The 21,643-nt window shown below is 36.1% G+C and overlaps 1 long non-coding RNA gene across 1 annotated transcript; it reads right to left on the reverse strand.

Moving 5' to 3' along the window:
• Positions 1–113: 113 nt before the first annotated feature.
• On the reverse strand, positions 114–20,515 carry LOC140624834 (uncharacterized). Its single transcript, XR_012024267.1, has 3 exons — positions 20,152–20,515; positions 653–730; positions 114–316 (listed from the first exon to the last, which is right to left on the reverse strand). It is a non-coding gene; the product is annotated as an uncharacterized lncRNA (long non-coding RNA).
• Positions 20,516–21,643: the final 1,128 nt, after the last annotated feature.

Genomic DNA, 21,643 nt, shown 5'->3' on the forward strand with positions numbered 1-21,643 from the left:
AACCCCTGCATACTTTTTGTTTCTAATGGAATGGTTGAGTGACAGGATTGCACATTGTCACAATAACACAAATGCTGCCCTATACTCATTGACCTTAATCCAAACACTCCGTAATGAACCTACTTTTCAGAACGTTGATTATACCATTAGTTATATTTGAAGGTTGTTAGTTTAAATCCCGTTGATTGCCTTTAGATGTGCTGCTTAGCTTTCTGATAGTACACATTTTTTTTACTCCGTAGGAGTTCTTTATTAAGGTAAAAAATCATTCAGTTTTTTTCTGCTCTCCAATCAGGACCAATCAATATCCCTAAGACTGAGAAAGGAAAACAAGATTACAGTGCTGCATATTTCAGGTTGTCTTATGGTGTGTGTGTGTGTGTGTGTGTGTGTGTGCACGAGCGTGTATACAGAAACAGAGAGTGAGAGAGAAAAAGAGAATACGGCCAATTAAGTCCATAAATTATATCGTGATTATGGTTCTAAGAAGTAATGTATGCTTTAAGAAAAATACTTCAATATAGCGTAAAAATGGAATCAATAGTTGACTTTTTACTTATTTTAGGCAGTTCAGTTTTTCCCAACGTTTTAAATTGAAATTTTTCTATACCTACAAAAATGTTGGAGGAATAGTACCATTGAACACTTGTACCTTTCACGTAGTTCACAAATTGTTAACAATTTGTCAGATTTTTTGCTGCATTTCATGTTTATCTCTCTGTTTTCTTTCCTTAGTAAAAAAAAATTGAGATTAAGTTGCAGATCTCATTATATTTCTCCACTAAAATTTGAATACATTTCTCCATTACCACAATACCATGGTCACTCTTCCCAAATTTAAGAATGATAAATAAATAAATAAATAAATAAATAAATAAATAAACACACACATACGTATGTATGTATGATATATATATTTATATAATCGTTCAGTATATGGTTAATATATATGTCTATATTCATTTTTTTCTTTTTCTAATGTCTTTCATGACATTAACAATATTAAAGAATCTAGGTCAGTTGCCTTACAGAAAGTAGCATATTTCATCTTACTTGATTGTTTCAACATTAAATTCAGAATACACACTCACACACACACACACACACAAATGCATTTTGCAAGACTATTCTAAACAAGGTGTTTTGTGTTTTCCATTGCATCATATTAGAAGGCACACGAATGTCAGATGGTTTCTGTTACCAGAAACGCTAAATTTTGATCACTTGGTTAAGGTGATATCCACAAGTCTCTCCATTTCAAAGATATAATTTTACTCTTATAATTAATATGTCATCCATTGGGGGTGATATTACTAAATCATTTCATCTAGGTTTTAACATTTATTTGCATAGAACTATTCAAATTAATTTCTTTATTCCACATATAAATTTAATTATCAAAAATTATCTAACATCATGAATTTTCACATCATTCCCTTATATGTTCCTAATAAATTCTGACATGTAGCTTCCTTTTTATCTAGATATAGATATAGATATAGATATAGATATAGATATAGATATAGATATATATTTAGGAATTCTTCTATCTCGTTTATGTTTAACGTTTGTTCCAGTCACTTAGTAAAGAGATCATAAATTTCAAATAGGAAGACTTTTGTTGTTATTATTAACATTATTTCATGGCTTCATGATCACAGAAATGTTATTTTTATTGTTTGAAATTTGTGGAATTAATTAGGTTTTTCTTTGTTGACCCAATGCCTACTCAGTTTTCAGGAGTGATCCATGTATGACTGAATGAAACAAAGGAAATGAAAGTACACAGATTAAGATGGAGCAAGTGAGCAAGGAAGTATATGTGTATACGAGACATTTACTATCTCCCTTCCATGAAGAGGAATGTTTGTAGAGATGAGATTCATAAGGGTCTAAGAATCCATCCTTTCCTCACGAATTTCTTATGGGGTTTTGAAACAAAATCTCTGTGTGGTATCTTGGCATGATTCATCTAAAGCTCATTAAAGGCACATAGTTCATGTGACAAAGTTTTGTCCTAGCTCTGATGGGCCAATCTTTACAATAGGGAGTAATAGCTGAAACCCAAGACTATTTAGTGCCTACCTCAGGCCAGATTTGTGCAGGTGGCAGATTTTTGTCATAAAAATTGAGGAATATTAAGGTAATACTTAAGTATTAAATTGGTGAGATTAAATATTTCTGTAGTCTCAAACATCTTGGCTTAAAAATATTTAAGATTGTTTCTATGGTAGAAAAGAAAACAAATGAATATTTCAGAGACTGGAAGAATAGTGAGGGGGTAACAACAGACATTGATCAAAATAATGTATTCTTGGTAACCAAATATTTCAGTAATTTTTTTTCTGAAATAGCTTTACTATGGCATCATCAAGTAATCTGGCTTCTCAAAACTGGATTTATAATAGTTTTTAAAATGACAATGTTTAATAAAGCCACTGAGATTGAAAATGAGCAAAAATAGATTGTGTAGCATCATATGGCCATTCAAGCTAATTACTTAGGAATAATGTACTTTGCCAAATGATATGAATGATTTATGCCATATGGCTGCTGAGGGATTCTTTAATATATCAGAACAGCCTACCTTTATGAAGATCACATGCTTTATTGTTAAAAAGTTTTACTGAATTTGTAAATCCATTTTAAATAGTAAGTGTTCCATCTTATAATGTTTTCTTATAAGACAATATAGGCTATTAATGCTAAGAATGTAAGTCACTCTGTGCCATCATTCATAATGCAAACATAAGAGCATGGCAAACTTAAATGAAATTTAATATTAATAAATTAAGTGGAGTAAATATTAATTTAATGTAATTTAAAAGAAACAAATTAATATTGTTTATTCAGGATCCTCACCAGTATTTACCAGACCACAGAGAGTTTTCAAAGAGTCAAATGTTTACACCATCCAAAAACTATTAGGAGATACTGACTGAATTTAGGATAATGGTCTCTAATAATAGGAAAAAATCAAAATAAAATTTCATTTTATCTTTAAATAAAATACACTTATATAGTAATAAAATAAGAGTCTTCAAATTAACCACTACTGGTAACCGTATTTTAGTCAAGAAAAGAGAATTGAAACCTAATCATATAAATTATTCAGGAGAGAAAGTACAATGTTGAAGACCCCATCCTCCTTGGAGCTGGGTAAATTAACCCCTCACTTTAGCATTTCCCAGAGGATATCCAAGGCTCCTTAAGTCTGAAATCCATGTTAGGACATGACATTATGACATTATTGACAGCACCACTGAGTACAGGATACCCTTACTGAAACTTTGGTCAAAGTTACCCAATGCGGTTCTTCTTTGTCAGTGATTCTGGTCTTTCTGGGGGAAATCACCTATTTATTACTTTCCCAAAGCCACGAGATCACAAGAGTAATGATGAGAGTCCTATTCTGAGTACAAAGAAAATAAAAGGACCAGGTGGTGGACTCACTGTCTGCTTGCTCTACCAACGAATTGCAGAGAGGATTTTAGAGGGAGTCAGAAGCATGTGTAACAAATGATGTTAAGCTTTGTAGAGTTTGTAAAGAGTCTTCATAGACTGATTGGGAGTTCAGCTTATACTGGGGGACTTTCCATGAGAAACAGGAAATATTGGGGCACCTGGGGGACTCAGTGGTGGAGTGTCTGCCTTTGGTTCACTTCGTGACCTTGGGGTCCTGGGATCGAGTCCTGCGTCGGGTTTCCTGCATGGAGCCTGCTTCTCCCTCTGCTGTGTCTCTGCCTCTCTCTCTGTGTCTCTCATGAATAAATAAATAAAATCTTTAAAAAAAAAAAAAGAAATAGGAAATATTATTCTCTCTCTTCTGTTGTGGAGAGTAAAAAGAAGACTTAATATCCAAATTCTTACAACAGTATGTACGTAACTTTAAAAAACATATACGTAAAGCAAGAGAAAATATAGGGAATGGGCTTTGGATTCTGCCAATATGGTTCAAGTCTCAGACTGGTCACTACCTGGAAAATATTGTATTAACTCTACTTGTGTTCTGGCTACACATTGAGCTAATAATTATGAGGTTGTCAAAATTAAAACGCATTATGAGTGTAAAGAACTTAACATATTTCTTGGCATGCATTATGGCCTCAGTATATAGTAACTTTGATTAAAACTAGTTGAGGGGTGTCCGGGTGGCTCAGTGGTGGAGCGTCCCTGCATGGAGCCTGCTTCTCCCTCTGCCTGTGTCTCTGTATGTCTCTCTGTCTCTCTCATGAATAAATTAATAAACCTTTAAAAAAACAAACTGTAGTTGAATGAGTATATTCATCCTTCAAACCACAGACTTACATTTATTCATTTAATAAGAGAGTCCTCCCAGTGCCACACACTCCCCAGACACGAGGGGATACAGCAGCGGATAGGACAAGCTACCTCTGCTCTATAGAGCTTAGAGTTAACAAACGAGAGACATTTAAAAAATATTAACACAAAATTATATTTGCACAGCCACAGAAAGTCCTGAAAGGAAAAGATTACAAGATGCTCTCCAAGAGGGAATACTAGATCAAATCTGGATAAGTGCTCCAGGACTTCGAGGACCAGATTCATTTGATATGAACTTATTAATAATTAAGTTTTTCCTGTTCAAGTCCCTGAACAGTGATAAAGTGGCATTTGTGAATCCTTTCTAGGTTAACTTTGTGCTCTAGTACTAGATATTGCATTTCAGGCGCAAATTTTATGTAATATATACTGTGATGGGAGTGAGAGGGTTTTTACAAACTAGCTGGAGTTTGGTTAGGTGTTTATAATCACCAGCTTGGAAGAGATAGGCCTTGGCTTTATGAAAACATTTTGACTTTTGTTACCGTCCTTGTTATTGTGATGTTGTTGACAGTCTTATTGTTGGTAAAGAGTTCAAATGGCCAATTCCCTTGGGAGAGGCTTTAGCAAAAAAGAAAAATAATAATAATAATTAATTTGATCTGCATGATAAAATGATAGAATATTGTGCTTCTAAAATAAGCAAGTGGGGAGGAGAAAAGGACAGAAATTTGAAGACATGGACAATTCAGAGTCCAATTAAAGACTCTTTGGAGATAAGAAAAGAGAAATTTCCTAAGCTGTCCTATGTTTAAATGACCAGTTAAATTTGAAAAACAACGTTATCTGCCTTTTAGCCCAAAGTGGTTTCTGATTATGTGGAGTACTCACCCTTGTGTATCACCAAACTTTCAATAGAGACGATCATAAGAGTATTGTGTATCTCTTATTTCGGGTAATAAAAAGGAAGCTGAGTCCCATACTCAGTTTAGAGTAAGGAAGGATCAAACATACAAAGGAAGCAGGATTGTGGTGAGAAAGGAGGGTAGAGTAACACAGCTCCCCTTCTCTCCTGCCTTCAAGACCTCAAAGACATTAGTAAGGGAGGAAATGAAAATGGGTTCTTAAATAAGTTATTAAGATACTGGATGTAAAGATCACCATGAAAGATTGGAACACATGGGGATACTGGAGTTATCAGTGAATTTAAAAGCACTCACATGTTCTGCATATAATTTATTAATAAAGAATTATTTATGAAAAATATTAAAAACATGTGAGATAAATATTTATATTTAACACCAAAACAAATTTCATTGTCCAGTGGACAGATGTATTAAAACACACACACACACACACACACACACACTGGCACAAGCACTCAGACACATACACACACAAATATAGCCATAAAAATAGGACAGATGTACTCAAGAACATTTGTAAAACTTAAGGCAGTGTGTGAAAATTTCTGCTTGAATTTCACACAGAAACTGCTAAAAAATAGAGTGTAGACCTTGTATGAACCGCATTTTCTACTGTCTCTGATACCTGGGCCCTCCAGACCACAAAAGGTTAACCTAACTCCTACAGACAGCATCAGACTCTCCAGCGGGCGTGCCATTCATACGCAAAGTAAGCCATCCACCGGGCGTTCCTTCTCCTTCCTTCTTTATTGGACTTTCACTTGGGGCCTTTATCCCTGGCCCTAATCTCCTCACAGGGCTGGTCTGAGACAGCTAAAGGCAATCCCCTCACTCTAGAGCCTGGCAAAATTTTTCAAATTTGTTAATCCCGAATCTGATTGGATTGCTTACCCTGCCCTGCCCATTCCTTCCCAGGAAAACCATTATAAAGTCTTTCCCTGGAAATTCCCTACTCTCTCTCAGCCTGTGACTAATACTGGTGTTCTCTTGCAGGGCCCTGCGTGGAGTGGAGCGATCTCCTGCTCCTCCGAACTGTGAGTCATCAATGGCAATCATTTCCTGACCTGCTGGCTTCACCATACCTGAATAATAATAAATCCTACATCCGCAGACAGACCTATCTTAAATAAAGTAGTCAAGAAAAGTCAACTTAAGTCCATTATTCCATTCTTATGGATCCATCAGCTGATCTTTCTTACTCTTCAAAGCAACACAAAGGAATATATGTAAATAAAGGTGTGAAATCATACATTAAATATCAGTTAAAAGGAAGATAGCTAGGAAAATGTGAAAAGAAAGCCAATCTCCTTTGAATCAATTGGCAATTTAGCATCATTTAAAGAACTAGTGGCCATTTTTCCTAATAAGTGCCCTGGGAGAAAGAATAAAAAATGTGCAAGTGCTGCTCTATATAAAATTAGAGGTTAGATTTTAAAGTTTTTTTTTTTAAAAATTATTAATTAGTATAGATTGGAGCAGTGCTGTGAGGAAATGCTAAAGCATAAATCCAATTGGTTCTGGATAGCAAGATATTCAGCAAATGGAAACAGAGCTAATTAAAATGAAAACCATTCCTTTAACAAAGGCACTATGAGATGAAGAAGCACGGCCATTAGCAATGGAAATTAAAAAAGATTTTAGTTATAAACAATTTTTCACTTGACCAAGTATAACTATTGCAAGAATTTATAATATTTGTCATTTTCAAAGATCGGCATTTTAGTCAACAAGCTAATATTAAATCAATCAGCAACAGTAAAAGCAGATTTTATACACTCATATGACATACATAAGAATTCTAAGATCAGGGCATCGATTAGATAAAAAAAAAAACAACAACATCAACAACAGAAAACAACAAAACAAAACTCGTTCTGTTTGTCCATTTAACTTGCCTAAAATACTGCCATTTCATGATTGGTTCATGAGGTGGCCACACACTGAGAATGCCTAATCTGTAGCAGAATTACTGAGATGTGGTAGTTTTCTATCTAAAGAAGCTATCCTATTAATATTATTGTACAATAGAGCAATTTCTGCCAGTGATATATTTTAAATACTACAATATTGCTAGAGGGACTTCTCTCATGGAGAGAACTGTATTTTGATGAAGAGTAATGCATATTTTTAAAATATTGATTACTTCAATTTTTAAGAATATTTAAATAACAACTAAGAATAAATCATTTCTATTGGTTCCGGGTGTTAAATACATTATTCAAAAGCTAACCCTGATCACAATAAGAATATACTTTAACATTTACTCTGTAGCATTGTACTGTTTATTTGTAATTTACAATTACCAGAGATATATTTTGCATCTCAAAAATCTATAGAAATGATATTAGCTGTGGAGATTACATTCAGAAATCTGGCCTGACGCTTCTAGATTTCGAATTACACCCCCACTATTTAGTAATTACTTTTAGGAAAATTTTCTAACCCAGCTGGATCTAATTTCTAAGGATTACAGAAGTACCCATCTCTTGGGATTCTTTTTTAGGTTTAAAATGTAAAACACCTCATAGCTAAAGCTGTTTAAACTCTTCTTTTATACTTTGCCACCCCCCCCACCCCCACCAACGTGGTGTACACAAGCTCAACTTCCAAAGCTACACCTACAGTTCTCTTTGTGGCTTTCAATGGCTAAGCCCTCCTTACTTCCTGCGTGGCATGCTGGGTGTGCTAGTAATCAATCAAACAACCCTCCACGATGACTCACAGAATTGGTGTGTAACTATTCCCCTGTTCTCATTTGTGTTTACCTAAGTACTAGAAAGTCAGTGGAAAAAATCTCTAGTTGTTTATGGTATAAACTGGTTTATGAAAAATCCCTCCTCCCTTCCTTCCCCTGGGTCATTTTCCCCCAAACCTAGATTCACGTGGATTCTCGTCTCATGGTCAGCATGTGGGTGGCCTCGTACTAATACAGTCATTACCAGAAGTGGTCCTAGAAAAAAACAGATCTCCAGCATAAGATTTTGAAATGGAAACAAGAAAGCTACTGCTGTTGATAAGTAGAGAGTTAATAGTATTTATCATGCAATAGCATTGAAATTAGTAAGATTTTCCCAGGTGGAGGAATTAGGGTAGAATACGGGTAACAGGGGGATATATTGGTTCATGCAGTAGCTCTAGTTCTCTGAGTTACATAATACGATTATTTGTTCAGTGTAACCCAAACAGTGAAGACAGGGAATGACAGACTCCAGTTGGCCAACCACCAAGGCAAGACATGAGGTGAAAACCAGAAAGCACGTATGGAGGCTTTTGAAAAGCTAGACTTCTATGATTGGAGACAGACTGGTCTGAACCTTCCACCCATGACTTTAGAGTAGCTTAGTTACAAGGGAGGATGAGATAGACTGGTACTCCTGTGTGAGATCCAAACTCAAACGTACAACTGCCTAGTGGCTGTGTGATGTCTCACTGGCTGACGGTGTTTCCCTGGGGGATGAACACATTTCATTTATTAAAGGAATAAGGAACGGCCTATTGGTGGATGGGGAAGGACAAATAATTAAGACAGTGCTATCAATCCACTGTAGATCTGGATTGAGTGTACATAGGAGATATTTTAAGGGAGATAAGCTCTCTATTGTAATGAATGGTGACAGAACTCCAGGGTCACTGAGGCCCCTTGGCAATACCAGTGAAGCACGGTGGATATGTTCCTCGTGAAGGACACTCCTCACTGTGATTGTGAACAAGAAGCTCTGAATCACAAAGGCCTGTGACAGTGGCTGATAGACCCTAGTATTCCAAAGGCAGTGAAAACTGCCACCAGTGGTGATTTTATGTGACTTGTATAAAGGGAAAGGGTCGAGACCTCATGAACAAAAGGCTGACTCAGTGGCTACATTGTGAAGTCATGATCTTCAATCCAGTTTACAGATCTGAGACATTTCCTTAAAATGTGAGAACATGATGATATAGAGGACAAAACCCTTTGATGAGAGACACTTCGCTGCCCGAGACTCCAGTTTTCCCCCAATGAGCTGATCAACATTTCCCTCATCCCCCACAAAAAGCCTTTTTTTCTGGAACTGGAGAAATAAAGAGATCTTTTGAGGAATAATGGATACAGTATCACCCTACACTACCCTGGTTCTTCTGTCAATTAATTAATCAATTTCAGACAGAGCCGATTTTACAGCAAGGGAAGTTGTCACCGATAAAGAAGGGCATGATGTAATGACCAAGGGGTCACTTCTCTAAGAAGACATAACAATTCTTAACATGTATGTGCATAACAATAGGGCATCAAACTATGAGAGGCTAAAACTGACTCAAGGAGAAGTAGATGAATCTCTGATCATAGTTGGAGACTGTATAGTTGGAGACTCTCTGAGCTGGACAGACCCAGCAGGGAGAAAATTAGTAAGGACATCGTTGAACTCAACACCATCACTGAAGTGGATGCACTTTGCATCTATATAATACTTTGTCCAAAAACCCCAGAATAATCATTCTTCTCAGGTGTACATGAAATAACTAGACCACATTCTGGGCCATAAAACATGTCTTTTGACATTTTTAAAAATAGAAATCATGCCGTGTCCACTTTAAGGCCACAAGGGAATTAAACGAAAAATCAGTAACAGAAAAAGAATTGGAAAATCGTGAAATATGTGGCGATTAACAACACACTTCTGTATGACGGAAAAGTCGAAAAAGAAATCTCAAACGTGATTTAAAAACTAGACTAAATGAAAATGAAAACCCACCTTCTCAAAATTTGTGAGAGGCAGTAAAAGCCGCAACATCTTGAAAAATCATTAACAGGCTGAAGAAAATTTAATTTTGTGGTGGGTCAGAATAACACCTTCAGAGATGTCCCTACCCTATCCTCTGAAACCCGTAACTACGTATGTTACCTTACTTGGGAAAAGGAACATTGTAGATGACATCAAGTTAATAATTTGGGTTGGGGTGATTCTCCAAGTGGGCCCAATGACACCATGATCATCCCTCTTTGAGGGAAGCAGGAGGGTCAGGGGTGGAGACGTGACACCTAAAGCAAGGGTAAGTGGTGCTTTCTGAAGGTGGAGGAAGGGACCACAAGCCAAGGATGCAGTCGGCTTCTAGCAGCTGGAAAAAGCAAACAGGCTGCCCCGTAGAGTCTCCTGGAAGAACACGGCCCTCAATTCCTTGGGAGAACTATTTAAAACTGCAAAGGGTCATCTTGCAGAGAGAACGCTGATTAGCCCTACAAACTCTGGGTATTCGTAGTTTATATGTCCCCTTGGCATGGTCATTGCTTCACGTGTTCTTATTCAGAAGTGTCCTCCGGGACCTCTCAGTAGCTGAGCTACTGGGCCCTTAGCGATAACAACAGTTCCAACATGCCAACATGTTCCCAATGTCTTTTGTAGGGTTTCCAGGTTTTCACAATTCAGTCCCTGACTTCACTCTGACAGATCACCTTTGAACACTCAACTGCCTTGGAAATTCCAACATCCTGATCACTACACCCTAGAGTCAAGGTTCAGCCCTTCCTGCCTTCTGTCCTGTGAGATGGGGGCTTCTTTGGAAGCCACTGGAGCTTCAGGGCAACTCTCAGTCTCTACTAATGGGTTTTCAATTGTGTGATAATGACCCTAAACTCTTCATTACCTTCCTACAGCCTAGTACCACCATCCAGTGCCAGTGTCCTCCCATCTATCACACCCCCTGTGGCTGGCAGGTCATTCACCGGCCAGGAAGACTGACCTCTCAAGTACTAATACCTTGCTGAGTCATTGGCTTGAGCAGGATCCAAGAATAACAACAGGGCCTTGACTTGGAAATGGATGTAGGACGTGAGGAAGCAGAACTCCCACCAGCCCCATCCTCCCAGTTTGTGCCTCTGAACAGCACACTCCCAGGTCCGCCACAGGGAGCTCCAGGCTTCTCAGATTCTTGGGCTAGTTTGGTTTGAGTTGATAAGACTGTGCTCTGCGAATGTGCTTTTTCCCGTAGATATCAGCCAAAGATAGCTCATTTCAAAGCACATAAATACATACCAGTATTTTACCCCTGTGAATGCAGTCATGGACACTAATTTACATAAAGTATAATATTTGTTATTTACTAATCCCCAAATCATGTATTCTTGACTGAAGAGTTACAGCAGAAAAAAAAAAAAAATCCCTGTAATCATGTGCACTTTCTTTCCTGGCTGCTGTATTAAGCTGTTGAGTGGCTCTCCGAAGATCTGGGAATGTTGAAATACTATTGCAGATTTTTTTCCATTTTGTCCAACAGAAAATGGCATAAATAGGCTGTTTTTCATTCTTTTTATTCCATTTACCAAATAATTGTCTTTTTCTTAATCAACCTTCCTTTCGAGCTTTGGTTCATTTTTATTGTGTGAAAAATAAGCAGCAATCCCTTAGACATTGACTGCAGCAGTTTTTATGACTATGCTACGACCCCAACTCTTTAATTTGTTTTGCTTTTAAGCATTTGATGAATGATTCTAAAAGGGTGTTTTTTTCTTCCTATGTATATGTAAAGTATTTCATGCTGTAAAATGTGGTGGCACAGAGGATAGATATCAGCTGTTTCAGGTTTTCCTTTTCTGGGAAAGTGTTTTGCGGTGCTGTCAAATAACTATCCCAGACACATTTCCATGTCACCAGGGCCTAATAATTTGTTGGATTTTAAGAAATTCAAAGGTCTTTATTTTCAGTGACTTGGGCAAAATAAGCTAAAATATATTAGGAAGAAGATTTCCTTTAATTTAAAATTTGGAATTTATGATGTTCCCATTTCTCTTCCCCGATAGGAATTTTTTTTTTCCATCCTAAAATACTTACATAACATGCATGTTTCCATGGCTCTCTTTGGTCTTTCGGTCTCCAAAAAAAGAGAACTAATATAAATCGTAAATATTATTTCCAATAGCAGAGACTTACTGGAGTAAATAGGTTTCAAATGGGTTTTTGAACTTAGAGGGTGGAGTATTAGCAAAATGGAAAAAGTAAGATAAAGTGTAATGGGGCAATGCCAGAAATGTTCAAGGAAAGCTGCGGTGACTCATATTTCTGTGAAATCCAAGGCCTTCAGTGCTGGTGAGTATAGTTGGGGAAAAAGAAATGGAAACATCTAGCAACACAGCTTGCTTAGGAAACCATACATAAGGCGCAGTTGCTGGCATGTAGCAAGTAGAAGGCTAGTGGTGGAAATGTATCCGACAGGATGCCAGCCACTTAGCAGGTGTCTTTTCATTTGATCTTCATGAGAACCCTGTGAGATAAATATCTCCATTTGGAGATTTTCTTTTTTTGTGTTTGAAAGGACTCTTAGAAAAATAAAACTTTGCAACTACAAAATGGCAGAAAAAAAAATAATGTAATCGAGTTCTTCTAACATGTTTGTAATGTCTGCCGACTTCCAACTTAGGACTTTTGACCCAATGTGATAGTCAAGTACCGATAGAATTGTATCTGTGTCATGGAAATAGCTCTGGTCCTATTATAGGAAGGGAAAAGGACTTGCAATATTCTAAGCAAGAGATCCTGAGTATGTGAAGCATGACTGGGCAGTGGGTAACATGTTTAGATGTTTTAAAAGATGTAGTCTCTGGGGATTGCTATAATTGAACTATTTGCAAATTTCAAAGAAACATGTAAAAAATAAAAATAAACTGAGACTAGTACTGAGAAAGTGAAAGAGGCTTTTCTATCTGTTTGGGTGGAGTCAGATTATACATAGGGATGTGTCAGGTGGGTGAGTAGAGAGAGAACATTCTAGACCTGAAGCATAGTCAACTCAACAATAAGGAATTCTGATACAGTAAGATTCTATGTTAATCTAATTGCCTTTTTAAGATACTCTTTGATCTGAAATAGCTTATGTTTTAATTTGTTTTATTGAATTTATAACATTTGAGAGGAGGGCTGTGGATATAATATCTGTATCTGGATTAAAAGCAAAGTGCAAACTTTGTGAACATGTGAAAGCCCAGTTTTTTGGGTTTTGTTTTGTTTTGTTTTGTTTTTTTGACATGTTTGCTGTTGTAGCTATTGAAGTCTTGGTGTAATATATATAGAGAAGTATTTTGGACTGGAAAATACAGCTCTATAACATTTCCAACTATTGGCAAAAAAGAGAAAAATCAATTTTAATTTTGTTTTGTGTCTATAAATAGGAAGTATTTGTAAATGTGAAGTTTAACTTGACATTCTCCAAAAGAAAGTTAAGAAAAGTCCAACTTTTCTGAAAGTATTTCCCATGGATACAGCCAATATTATTCTTAGGTTTGAAGTGTTGCTTAAAAGAAAACACATCAAAGAGAATTTTCAAGACCCAAAAGAGAGAAGAAGCAAAGCTTGTGTGAGAGCATTAGGAGAGTGTTGGGTGTAGTGGGAAAAAATAATAATAATAATAAATAAATAAAATAAAGAAATACAATATCATTAAGTATTATTTTTTCTCTTATTAGTAACATAGGAAACAGTATCTGGTTAAAGAAGAAAAAATATAAAAAAAATAAAATAAAGAAGAAAAAATAAAAAATAAAATTTAATGTGTAAATATGAAGCAGGATATAATGGATTCCTTAAAAAGAAAAATGACTTCTTCCGGGAAGAAATAGATTTATGAGTGAAATATACCTAGATCATGTATTAACTGAAGTAGTTATCGCGACTATTTTATTTATACTTTATACCCCTTGAATAAAGCTAAATGATAATACCCAAAACTAAGTAACATAATTGTAAACAGGAAAGACAGAGTTGTTTCTATCCGTAATTGCATAATTGCAGTGCTAGCACACTGCTGAACAAAATAGTCATATACCATGAACCATGTCTGGAATCCACAGAACCAGAGCTCGAGGCAAGAGCTCACCTGAGGGGAATTTATTTGGAAGTCAATCACAGGCAGCAGGCCTGCATAACTAGGCAGAGCGAAATAGGGAAGGAGGAAAAGGCAATTAGTAAAAGCCAATAAAGGATTATTATAAAGTTGGCTACCACTGTGGGTAATGGTGTACAATCCTACTGGGAACGTCTGAGTACTCCTACAAAATGCATTTCAGAATTGTCTGCCGAGCAATGAAAGGGAGAATCATTTATCTATTGGCTCTTAACTCTTACTGATTAAGGATTGCCCTGGAGCAGGGGAGGAGGAAATTCATCCTTCTTAGAACCAGTTTAAAAATCCGTGAAGGTCAAGTGAGCTCCAGCAGGTATCCACCTGTCTGGAATCATAGACTTCTCAGGTCATGGGCAAAGTGTGTATGGTACATACTTGAGGTGAGGCAATGAAAGCTCCAAATGGGACAAAGGCCGCACAAAACTGTGTCCTAGAGCTGTGGCTGACATCCGATGAGGGATGAGGCCCAAGCAGATGTGAAGCAATGGGGAAGTGCCCTGGGTCTCTTCATGCCCCTGCAGGGACTATTATCCCTTCCCCAGTTGAATTAAGTCCATCACCAAACCCTTGATGTGGATATCACTAAACTCTACAGGAGACAATGCAGGAGAACTAGTAGGACAAATTCTATTAATTTTGTCCTGTATTCACTCTAGTAGATATTACTTAAAATCGTGTTTTACTTGCATTTTAAAAATTTTATGTTGTAGTTTTTGGTCACAGTTGTATTTGGAATTCCATTATAATTCCTTTGTGTTCCAAATATTGTGTAGAGACATGTATCTTTTCCCAAGAAGAAGACATTTTTTATTTCTAATGTTTTGATTAATTCCTTATTTTAATGTACCGCATATGGATGTATTGTGGCGAGTATGATATCTGGCCTTTGATCTCCGTTGAGTCTTTATTATCTCTTCATAATAGGGAATTTGTTTACAAATACCTCTAACAACCCTATTCAAAGTTAACTCTGGTAGCATGCTAGAGTATGAAGATAGATCATAAGCTGGATGTCACGTGAAAGGTCAAGTTAGCCAGATGGTTTATCCACTTAGTAAATCCTAACTGAGGAAAAGGGAGTCTAAGCAACTTGTAAAGGCATTGGAAAAAAAAAATTGGGAGAGAGACTCTCTAGTTGAGGAATTTAAAAAAAAAAAAAATTAAACACAAAGGACTGCAGGTGCCAAACAACTGGAAGCAAAGAAGTGGTTCAGTGTTCAGAAAGCCAAAGGCGTGGCAAGGCAAGAACAGAGTTGGTCAGAAGCCACATTTTGACGGTGCATCTCAAAACTGCAAGGACAGTGCTGTCTGGAAGGGACCTTTTAGGTTCTAAAAAAGATCACGGTCAGTCTCCAGGCTTGTCCCCCCACCCCCACCCCAGGATCAATGCAAGCTTGAGATCAGGTACCTGATGAGCACCTGTATGCTTGTAGTGAGCCAGACTTTTGCTGAATAAATTGTGATGTTGTCACCTCAAGTAGTTAACACACTTAAATGCTGAAATCTAACTCTGTCTAGTGAAGCTGTAGAATGTTTTGCTACTTTTATATTAATATAGCTCACATTTGGGGAGCACTTATTTTGTTCCACATTTTGTACTTTAATTCTCTCAACAAATGTATGTGTTGGATGATATCTTCCCAGCTTTATAATGAAAAAAAAAAAGAAAGAAAGAAAGAAAGAAAGAAAGAAAGAAAGAAAGAAAGAAAGAAAGAAAGAAAGAAAGAAAGAAAGAAAGAAAGAAAAGAAAAAAAGATGCTCAACTCTGTGAAGGAACTTGTCTACATTAAAACAGCTAGAAAGTGTTAGAGGAGGATTTCAACACAGGAAATCTGACTTAGAGCTTGGGTTCACTTTTATGTTGCGTAGATATTTACTGCAATGTCAATAACAAAAAAATGTTATTTTTTGCTGCAATGTGATAAAAAGTTTTTTTTCATATAGATAAAGATACAGATTTTTATTCTGCGACATTTCCAGTACATCAGTTCTATAAGAGAAATAGCTACAATAGTGTGTGCTGGGCATATTAGATATAACTCTCCTTCCTTGATCCTGCTCAGTATTTTCCACGTTTTAGAGATAAGGACATGAGACCCAAAAAATAAATTTCCCAGAGTAACAGTACTATTAAGAAGAATAGGGGGAAAAAATATGTCCACATGCTTTAGCTTTTACTGCTTTGCCAATATGAGAAGAATCTACACTGGATGCATCTATTCTGGGCATTACCTTTTGTCTCCATGCTCAAGAAGTGCGGTGGAACCACAGACTGGATGCTGGGCAATCATCCAGCAAGACAATGAACATAGAAGAAAGAGCTGCTAAATGCCATTACCAGAGCCATGTTAGAGGAATGAGTCCACTCACATATTTATAAGACTTATCAGCCATGAGCCAATGGGAGTGCGTAGTGTGTGATCCCCAAAAGCATGACAATAGGAAAGGCTTTGATTGAGAATTACATTCTTTCTATCTCCCAGCCTTATGGTTCCCAATGATGTTAAACTGAGGATTTATAAAATACAGAATTTTTTTTTTTTGCTCTTTTCCACACTAAAAAGGATAAACTAAACCTATAAATAAAAAGTGGTTGGTTTTTGGCTTGTCTAGTTCCAGCTAAATGGTCTGGGTTACTCAATTAACTATGAGCAAAATGATAATCGTCTTACAGTGATTCAACACAGTGGAACAAATTCCGTTCAATCAAAAGAAACAATTCATCTAGTGGAAACTTTTCTAACTGGCTTTTTTGCTCCAACCTAAAATCCTTTTCACTGCTTCCATCTTGGCTGCTTATGAGACTAGTCAATCCTATTTATATCTTCTACCTGAATGAGACAGCATAGGCTTAAAGTGGGCTCAGAAAATATTTTAGGTAAAGAGTTAGGGGGTAAATACTTTTGGCTTTGAGGGTCACACAGTTGCTTTCATGACTACTCCATTCTACTGTTGTAGCCAAGAACAGAGATGATATGTAAGTGGTTGATTATGACTCGGTTCCAACAAAACATTTTGAACACTGAAATTTGGATTTTTGTATAATGTTCATGTGGCATAAAATATTATCCTTTTTTGATTTTTTAAAATTATTAAAGTAAATATAAGAATCATTCTTAGCTTGTGAGTAGTATGAAAGCAGGCTGTTGGCTAGATTTTTGTCCCTAGGTCATCACTGCCTGACCACTGATTTAAAGAATCAAATATAGAGGGGCAGCCCTGGTGGCTCAGTGGTTTAGCAGCGCCTTCAGCCCAGGGCCTGATCCTGGAGACCCAGGATCAAGTTCCAAGTCAGGCCCCTTGCGTGGAGACTGCTTCTCCCTCTGCCTGTGTCTCTGTCTCTCTCTGTGTGTCTCTCATGAATAAATAAATTTAAAAATCTTAAAAAAAAAAATCAAATATAGAGAACAAATTGATGGTTACCAGAGGTGAAGGAAGGAAGGGAATGTGTAAGAGTGGTGAAGGAGAGTGGGAGCTTCAGGCTTCCAATAATGGAATGAATAATGAGTATGAAAAATACAGCATGGGGAAACTAGACAATGGTATTGTCAAAGTGCTGTATGGTGACAGATGGTAGCGACACTTGTAAAATAGCATGACATATAGAACTGCTCCTTACACCACTATTTTTACACCTAAAATTAATATAGCATTGCTTGTCAACTATACTTCAAAAATACAATTATATAAAAAAATAAAATTGAAGAAAGGAAACAAATAAGATCTTTTATTCAAAAGGACTAATGCTCAATGTTGTCAGTTGTTACTTTACAATTTGTCAAAGACATTTGAAAATAAGAAACGGGTTTGGTGCAGTTAAGTAACCATAGGAAGACTAGTTTGACTCTAAGAAAGAGCAAATGTGTAGTGTGAGCAAAGTTATATAAGTTATTCGCGTTTCATTGATTGTATCTCTAATGGTTTTTTTAAACTTAAGCAGGTGCATAATGTGTCTGTATCCTTATTAATCTTAGTTGTGAGAATTACACTAGGATTTGATTAGAAAATATTAGAGAAATGGGGAAATTATGAATACCCCATGTATGAACGAAAATTCTGTTTCTATTTTCTATTATATTACATAGAGCTATAAATTGTTTATTTGTGTAATGGATAAAATATTAAGAAATATGTACAATTCTGGAGATAAGGAAGAAAAGAAGCATTATTTCAACTGCAATGGTTATATATATATATATATATATATATATATATATATATATATCATAATTTCCATTCTCAGTTACTTCAGCACAATAAGGGAAAGAAAAAATCGACTATGAATATAATAAATAGTAAAAATGTATTTGATAAAAGCATCAACATATAATGTGTTTGGAACATCATTATGTCATAAGCAGTGGCAACTAGTTAATTGTGAGAATTCATTTAAAAAGATTACGATTCCAAGGAAGTCAGAAAAAGAGCCAAGCCCTCAAAGAAATGGAAAAGTACTCAGAACATAGGATGTAAGCAACTTCTACCTGAAGAACATATTCAAAAGCAAGTATTTAGTGAAGAATTTTTGAATAATGAAAACGCTGACAAAAGATCTTCCTTTTACAGAGTGGAGACATTTAAAATAATGTCTCCCTCAATCCTTTGGGTTTACTTCACTTTGTTCTTACTATTAAGAACCCAGAAGAATTGAAACAAACAAACAAAAAACCCACAAAAGGATTCTTTTCTGATCTGTTTGAGTATTTGGGAAAGTAAACAAATCTGTATCTTTGTTAAGTAACCCTTTTCTATCTCACTGATGAGCTGGAACCCTGACACAGTGGAAAGCCAATATCTGAACACCTGGGAATCCTGTTCTCCACTCCCGGGGAATCCAATAATCACATCCTTCTCTTCTAGATGTACTTAAAATAATATGTAACATGGTCAGGAACGTGTGGATGCTGGTTAGGTTGGGGCTTATAGGAGATCTAGGCAGAAAGAAATTCCACCTGTGTTCTAGAGTTCTTTTCTACTTCATGATGAGCGGTTCAAAACACATTGTACACCTGAAACTAATATAACACTTGTATATTAACTATACTGGACTTTTAAACATTTTTAAACACAGAAGCTAGCTAGGAAAAAAAAAACAGTGCATTCTCTGTAACTGTTGGGGCATCCCCTCTGTCAGTTATGAGACACTCTTTTCGGATTTGCTTTACGAACCAATTTCTACTTAGACATATGTTTCTAAATGGTCTGTGCTAGCAACAAAGGTATTTAAGGAAGAATTTGAGCATCTTCTAGCTCTTAGTTTCACCATTCAAGAAAGTGTCCTAGTGACCTCTTTTAGCTAACCCTCCATGAATGTAAAGAAAGTCATCCTCCTCCGGTAATGGATGTAAGACCATGAAGTCTATTCTTATTCAAATATATGTGAAATTTGCAAATGGACTTTCACCTAATTCAATGAAATCAGCTTCATTGAAGTTAGATTCTGTTTGGAATCTTCCATTGAATTCTTGAATTCTGTGCCAAATGGCTCTTTGGGACCACATCTGCATTCTTTATTGACAAGGAACACAACCGTGGCATGATACTTTATTTTTAATTAGAAAGGTGGGTGAAGAACTGATCAGGAAAATCCAGGAGGTTTACTCCATTTCTTAAGAACTCTCGGGAGGTATTTGGAACCACAGTTGCTGTTGATCTGTGTCATTTGAGGCTTCTTTGATGAATATTGTCACAATGCCTTTTTTTGTCTATTCACTTTGAGTGAATGCTGTTATGTATTAAAGCTCAACCCAATTCTAATGTTTTGTTCTAAAATATGTCCCCAGAAGATATCTGAATGTTGGATAAAGGCCTCCCTTTATTCCAAGGGGAGCTTTTGAAATATCTAAAAAAAGAGCTTTGGAATTTTTCTAGGTTTTGGAGGAAGCCTCATTAATGAACAATGATCAGTCTTTTTCTTTTTTGGTACATACTCCAGAGTATTCCATTCCATATCAGTAATGTAATGGCTTGTGAGGTCTAATTATTCTACTTATAATCAAGAAAAATGCCAAAGAGTGATGTGGTCATTGTATACGAATCTTCCTTGCTCCCCCCCAATTCATATGGAAACACTTACATTGCCTGGGAAAACATCTCCCTCTGATATTAGTCAGGATGGTGCATCTTTGGTGAACAGTTGCCGTCATGCTGCCTTGGCCTGACCCATGGATGTATCTAGTGGTGTAAATTAGATCTGTGGGTTTTCTCTTCCACTTTTATAATGTAAATGCTGTCTCTGAAATAGCTATCTGGCTTCAGAGAACATTGGGAAATATTTCATTGATGAACATCTTGATATTTCTTTTGCCCTACTTGATAATGTTACTGCTGGAATAGTTTACATCTCAATAATCATGGTCAGGTACGTTGTGTTTCTCTTTTCTTCTGAGTCAAAGAACCATGTCTTATATTTACCATGGATTAGTCCCCCACCCCTTTGATAGCTTTAGAATCTGGACAATCATATCGTTCTGTTTTTGGTGCCATCACAGAAGTCTTTATTATACTTCAATTATTTCCTTCCCCCAAAATACAAATGACCTGCCCATGCCCCCATAGAAGAAACACGCACTTGGACAGAGTCTTCCTCTTTCATGCCATCTAAAAATACATTTTCATATCTCATTTCTGTATTTCATGGAACAACTCCAGGTTCCTGGACATCATATAAGAGTGCGGATAAATGCTTGCTTATCGTGTCTGCCCTAATAGACTTTGTTCTTACAGGTACCTACAAAAGTTTCTGGCCAGAATGAGTATCAAGTCCTTTAGAACATTTCATTTAGTTTTGTTCACTAGGTTTTAAATATGTTTTACTTTGATTAGCAAGCTGTTATTTCTCTTCAATTTATTTCTTTTCTTCCTCCAAGAGTGTGCATTTTTGAGCCAAATAAACTGTAAGTTTTGGCAAACAAAAATAGACTTTTTTTGTCAAAATGTAGAACATCTCCTAAACAGTAGATACCTCAGGTTATTGTAGCTTCTAAAACAAAATACTTGTTGGTATTATTTTTAGTTAATTTATCACTTACAGAGATTGCATCGTTTCACTTGTCATAAAAAGTGTAAATGTTTTTTCCCAGATTCTTACATTTAAAAAAACTATGCCAAAAAAGGAGAAGGAAGAGAAGGAGTAAGAAGACAAAGAGGAGAGATTCAATATTGGATAACTGAATTACTTACCCAAATCACCACAGTCTTTCCTATTTTATATTTAAATTTTGATTTCTTATACCTGCCTAATGAAGTCCCTCCATGCCATCCCATGCCTCTTGTGAAAGTTTTTAAGAAATCACTATGTGTTTCAATTCATTAAGTATATGAAATATATGAACATAGCAAATACCTTAGACTATAAATTAAGGATGAACACATAGTTAAATTTTATCTAAAAGCTTTAAATATTTAATATCTATTCTTTAAAATATTGCTTTAGATGTGCAGTCTAATCAGTTAAAAATATGATTTCATATAACAAACATTTACAGCAGAGCATTATTGTGAATATTTAATCCCATATTTTCTTAAATTTACCTGAACAAATATATGTACTAGGTTCCATCAGAAAG

The sequence above is a fragment of the Canis lupus genome, chromosome 35 (assembly GCF_048164855.1).
Source record: "Canis lupus baileyi chromosome 35, mCanLup2.hap1, whole genome shotgun sequence".
Lineage (NCBI taxonomy): Eukaryota > Metazoa > Chordata > Mammalia > Carnivora > Canidae > Canis > Canis lupus.